The sequence below is a fragment of the Cannabis sativa genome, chromosome 4 (genome assembly GCF_029168945.1).
Source record: "Cannabis sativa cultivar Pink pepper isolate KNU-18-1 chromosome 4, ASM2916894v1, whole genome shotgun sequence".
NCBI lineage: Eukaryota > Viridiplantae > Streptophyta > Magnoliopsida > Rosales > Cannabaceae > Cannabis > Cannabis sativa.
Window position 1 is genome coordinate 62,843,068 of NC_083604.1, and position 6,048 is coordinate 62,849,115.

Sequence of the window (6,048 nt, forward strand, 5' to 3'; positions counted from 1 at the left end):
TGTCTGAGCTGAGAGTGAATTTTGTTGTAAAGAGCATGAGAAGTTTATAACTCATGGCTCTCGAGTGAACCTGTTTTCGAGTAGGAGCATGGCTCCATTCAGTTTTGGTTTTGTTCATAATTGTATCATCTTTGAGCATCATCTTCAAGTAATAAAGTCAAAGCCTCAAGGCATTTCCTCCTATGGATTTGATCCAAGTGTTACAACTTGTAATTGAACCTTGTAACTCATTGTGTTCTCTTGCTCTATTTTTACTCTTGCTGTTATTGTTTTTCTAGTTCATGTTTTATTGTTTTCAATTGATCTTGTTAATGTTTGTTATGTTCTTGGATGGTGTTTGATTCACCACTAATGGTATCAGAGCACAGGTTGTTGTTGAGGAACCAAGAATCGTGAAGATCAAAGCTTGAACACAAAGATGGCAACAGTAAGATTCGAGGTGGACAAGTTTACAGGGGTCAATGATTTTGGTCTCTAGCGAATCAAAATGAAAGCACCGCTCGTGCATCAGGGCATTCAAATGCCATTATGAAATCAGTCCCTAAAGAAGGAGAAGATGTCAAGAAAGTCTCCCAAGAAACTAAAATGAAGGCTCACACTGCAATCCTGTTGAGCTTGGGCGATGAAGTACTTTGAAAAGTTGTAGAAGAAGAGACTGCCCTGGGTTTGTGGAATAAACTTTGGTCAATACACATGAAGAAATCCCAGGATAATAAACTATACCTGAAGAAGAAGCTTTACACCATGAAGATGGATGAAACTAAAGAACTTAGAAGGCACCTTGATGATTTCAACAAAGTGATCTTGGACCTAAAAAACATTGGAGTTAAAATTGAAGAAGAAGATCAAGCAATTCTCCTACTCAGTTCTCTGCCAAATAATTATGAACATTTTGTGGACACAATTCATTATGAAAAGGATACACTGACCATGTCTAAAGTTAAGGCTGCACTCAACTCGAAAGAAATTCAAAAGAAGGTAGATGATAAATTTAAGATTGGTGGGGAAGGATTATTTGCTCAAGGAAGATCAGAAAAGAGAGACTTCAAGAATCCAAGATTGGACACAAGTCTAACTCCAAGAACAGAAATGCAGTAGGAAAGAAATGTTTCTATTGAAAGAAAGAAGACCATTTCAAGGATGATTGCTACCTGTTGAAGAACAAGCTCAAGAGAGACAAGAGCAAGGAAAGAGGTGAAGCAAATATTGCATCAAATGGCTATGATTCTGCAGATGTCTTAGTTGTCTCAAGTGAAGATTCTAGTGTTGAATGGATTCTTATCTCTAGTTTCTCATTTCACATGACTCCAAACAAGCACCTGTTTACAAGTTATGAAGCAAATTCAGTTGGTACAGTTCTTTTGGGAAATAACAAAGCCTGCAAAATTCTTGGAATTTGTTCTGTTAAAATGAAAATGCATGATGGCCTAACTCGATCTATACAAAATGTAAGGTATGTGCCTAATCTCAAAAGGAATTTATTGTCTATAGGTATGTTTGATAATCTTGGCTACACTATTAGAATAGACAATGGCACTCTTAACATGTCAAAAGGCTCACTGGTGGTAGTTAGAGGCAGACTCAAGAATGGTCTATACTACATGGTTGGCACTGCAACTACTGGGACAGCATCACCTGCAATCAATAATGACAAAAATGACAGCATACATTTATGGAATTTGAGGCTTGGTCATGTCAATGAGATAGGCCTCACTAAGCTTGACCAGCAAGGGTTGTTTCAAGGTGGATTGAGTGGCAAACTTGGTTTTTGTGAAGAGTGTGTTTATGCTAAAAGTTGCAGGGTCAAGTTTGCGACAAGACAACACACTACCAAAGAGAAATTGGCCTACATTCACTCTGATCTTTGGGGCCCATCTGGAATCAAGACACTTGGGTGTGCAAGCTATTTCATTAGCATCATAGATGACTTCTCTAGGAAGGTGTGGGTATTTCTCTTGAAGAGCAAGGATGAAGCCTTCAATACCTTTGTCACTTGAAAAAGGTTATTGAAAATCAAACCAGATGCAAAATTAGAAAACTAAGGACTGACAATGGTTGGGAATATTGCTCAAAGCAATTTGATGAATTTTGTAAGGAACATGGGATAGCTAGACATCTAATTGTTAGGAATACACCTCAGCAAAATGGTCTTGCTAAAAGGATGAATAGAACTCTTATTGAAAGAGTAAGGTGTATGTTGAAGGGTGTTGGTTTGGATAGATCTTTTTGGGGAGAAGCTGTAAAGACAGCATGCTACTTAGTGAACAGGTGTCCATCTATCCCATTCAAGTTTGAAACTCCACAAGAATTTTGGACTGGTCATGTACCTAAGATAGATCACCTAAGGGTATTTGGCTACTCTGCCTATGCTCACTACAGGCAGGATAAACTCCAACCTAGGGCCCTAAAATGCATGTTCCTGGGCTACCCTGATGGAGTAAAGGGTTACAAGCTATGGTGCTTGGAACTAGGCACAAGAAATGCATCATTAGCAAGGATGTTGTGTTCAATGAGGGAGAAATGGATATGAAAAGAAATGACATGGTTTCTGCATCAAAAAACAGTAGCAATAAAGACCAAATTGAGGTGGACACAACCTCACCTAGACCTACAGAGACTAATGAAGTCACTGTTGAAAAATAGCATTGTTAGTGACTCTCAAACCAGTCTCAGAACATACCAACTTGCTCGAGATAGAGAGAAGAGCAACTAAAGCTCCTGATAAGTATGGCTATGCTAAATTCACTGCCTATGCTCTTAGTGTTGCTGAAGACATAGATAGTGCTGAGTCATTTAGTTACACAAATGCCATTACTGGAAAGAATAGTGCAGCATGGCTGTAGGCCATGAGGAAGAGAAATTGTCATTGAAAAAGAACAAAACCTGGACAGTAGTTAACAAACCTGAAAACTAGAGAGTTATTAAGTGCAAATGGTTATTCAAACAAAAGGAAGGTCTACCAGGGAGTGAGGATCTAAGATTTAAAGCAAGACTAGTTGCCAAGGGATTCACTCAACAAGAAGGCATTGATTACAATGATATATTCTCCCCAGTTGTCAAACAAACAACCATTAAAGTTATCATATCCATGGCTGCAAGATTTGATCTTGAGGTGGATCAAATGGATGTCAGAACTGCATTCCTTCATGGCAACTTGGCGGAGAAAATCTACATGGAGATACCTGAAGGCTATGATGAGAAACTAGGTCAGGTATGCCTTCTAAACAAATCTCTTTGCAGATTAAAACAGGCTTCTAGATAATGGAACCTTAGATTTGATGTGTTTATGATGAAAATTAGTTTCACCAAGAGCAATTATGATACAAGTGTCTACTTTCAAAATGGCATTTATGTACTTTTGTATGTTGATGGCATCCTAATAGTTGGAAAGGAGAGAAAGCAGATTGACAATCTTAAGTCACAACTTAGTATTGAATTTGAAATGAAAGACTTGGGGCCAGCCATGAAAATTCTAGGCATTGAAATAGAGAGAAACAGACCTCACATTATTAGCCTATCTCAAGAAGGTACTTGATAAACTTGGCATGAAAGATTCCAAACCAGTAACCACTCATCTAGCCCAGCATTTTAAATTGTCTGAGAATCAGTCACCAAAGACAGATGCTAAGAGGAAACATATGGAAAACACACCCTATGCAAATGGGGTTGGCAGCCTCATGTATGCTATGGTGTGTACCAAACCTGATCTGGCACACAGCCTGAGTGTTGTAAGCAGGTTCATTAGTGATCCTGGTGAAGAACACTGGAAATGATTAAAATGGATCCTTAGATACATTAAAGGTTCAATCAAGACTGGTGTGGTGTTTGGGAATGACAGCAATTATGATGACAATGTCACTTGTTTTGTCAGATTATGCTAGGAATTTAGACACAAGAAGATCTTTATCTGGTTTTGTATTCACTGTTTCTAGGGGCTGTTTTAGTTGGAAAGCCAACTTACAAAAGGTTGTTTCCTTGTCCTCCACTAAAGCAGAGTACATGGCTGCAACGGAAGTTGTCAAAGAAGCTATTTGGCTAAAGGGTTTGACATCAGAAATTGGGATCAAATCTAAAAATCTGTTCATAGATTGTGACAACCAAAGTGCAATCCATCTTATGCAGAACCCCATGTATCATGGAAGGTCCAAACATATTGACATTAAACTACACTTCATTAGAGACATTGTTTCCAACAAATTAGTCAAAGTAAAGAAGATCAATACTCATGAGAACCCAGCTGATATTTTCACCAAATGTGTTACTGGTAAAAAGTTTAGGCTATGCCTAAAGCTATTAAACATTGAAGATTGTTGATCCTTCATTCATGAAGTAAACCTTATTGATGGAACAGTTTTGCCTATATTCTTTTTCTCAGAGCCTTAACTTGCACAAGTTTATAAACCAGGTAGAATTTGTGGGGTTTATATACTGGTGCAAGTGTCTGTTTTTGGACAGTTTTTATAGTTGAATTAGTTAGTTAATTCTGTTAAGGTTATTGGGTTCTTGTACTCTCTATTTCAGTCTATATATAAATACCATTATGTGATTCATTATAGGTGAGATTTGTGTGTGAGCTGAGAGTGAATTTTGTTGTAAAGAGCATGAGAAGTTTATAACTCATGGCTCTCGAGTGAACCTATTTTTCGAGTAGGAGCATGACTCCATTCAGTTATGGTTTTGTTCATAATTGTATCATCTCTGAGCATCATCTTCAAGTAATAAAGGCAAAGCCTCAAGGCAGTTCCTCCCAAAGATTAGATCCAAGTGTTACAACTTGTGATTGAACCTTGTAACTCATTGTGTTCTCTTGCTCTGTTTTTACTCTTGCTGTTATTGTTTTTTTGGTTCATGTTTTATTATTTTCAATTGATCTTGTTGATGTTTGTTATGTTTTTGGATGGTGTCTGATTCACTACATGGAAAATATAAAGTCTATTTTATCGTTTAACAAAATAATTAATTTAATTGGTAATTTTTACAAAATACATAGTCCAAAATGATATTTACCCTTATATAAAGTTTAATTTTATTCTATATTCGAGAAGAAAAAATAAAAAAAAAAATATGGCTCCCTTCATATTATTTCTTTTCAATTCTTTTGATCATCTTACTCTAATTTACTCATTCATATTACTTCATGCCTGAATATGTTTTTTTTTTTTTTTGTTAAGAAAGGATTTTTATTGAAAGAAAGGCAAAACAAACTACAACAAACTTGCGGCAACTGCAGGAGCCAAGTCCTTTAGCAGGCCTTCAGAGCAGGTCATGGCACATCTCGCCCAGCCCGCTACAGCATCAGCCACACGGTTTTCATACCGAGGGCAATGCGCAAACACAACAAGATCAAAACACTTACAAATACATCGACAAGATTCAAAAACAGGGTAAGTGCCCCAAGCATAAGGCAAACAACCATTTTTCAAGGCCATGATCGCCACCTTAGAGTCCGACTGGACTTTGATCTTTTTAGCACCCAAATTGCAGGCCATTTGAGCAAAGAAGCATCGTTGTGTATTGGTGTAGGCCAACAACAACATTAAGTAGACTGCGTGCTTGTGCTTGAGGATCAACAACAAAGCTTTTCTTTTTATAGGGTATCAAATTTTGAGTTATTGATAATTCTTGCAACAAATCTTGATATGAGAATTTTACAAATATAGAGTGGTTTGAGATTAAATTTAATTTTTTTTTATTCTTGCTTTTTTTATTTCCCATATGATTTTGCACGTATATATATAGGGACACGATTTTGTCCCGTGATGTACTTTTACGGAATGTATTCCATGGTACATTAAATGGGTCTCAGGGTACATTAGATGAGTGTTAGGGTACGTTACTATTTTTTAACCCTAATTACCTCTAGATCAATCTTAGCCCTCAAATCAAATAACTCTCTCATTTAACGGCTATCGTACATCACAGAATATATTCCGTGAAAGTACAATCACGGGACAAAATCATGTCTCTATATATATATACCAATTAAATAATGCTTGAACCTTTGGCTCTATATCAACACACCGGCCAACCCAAATATTTGTGTAGTGT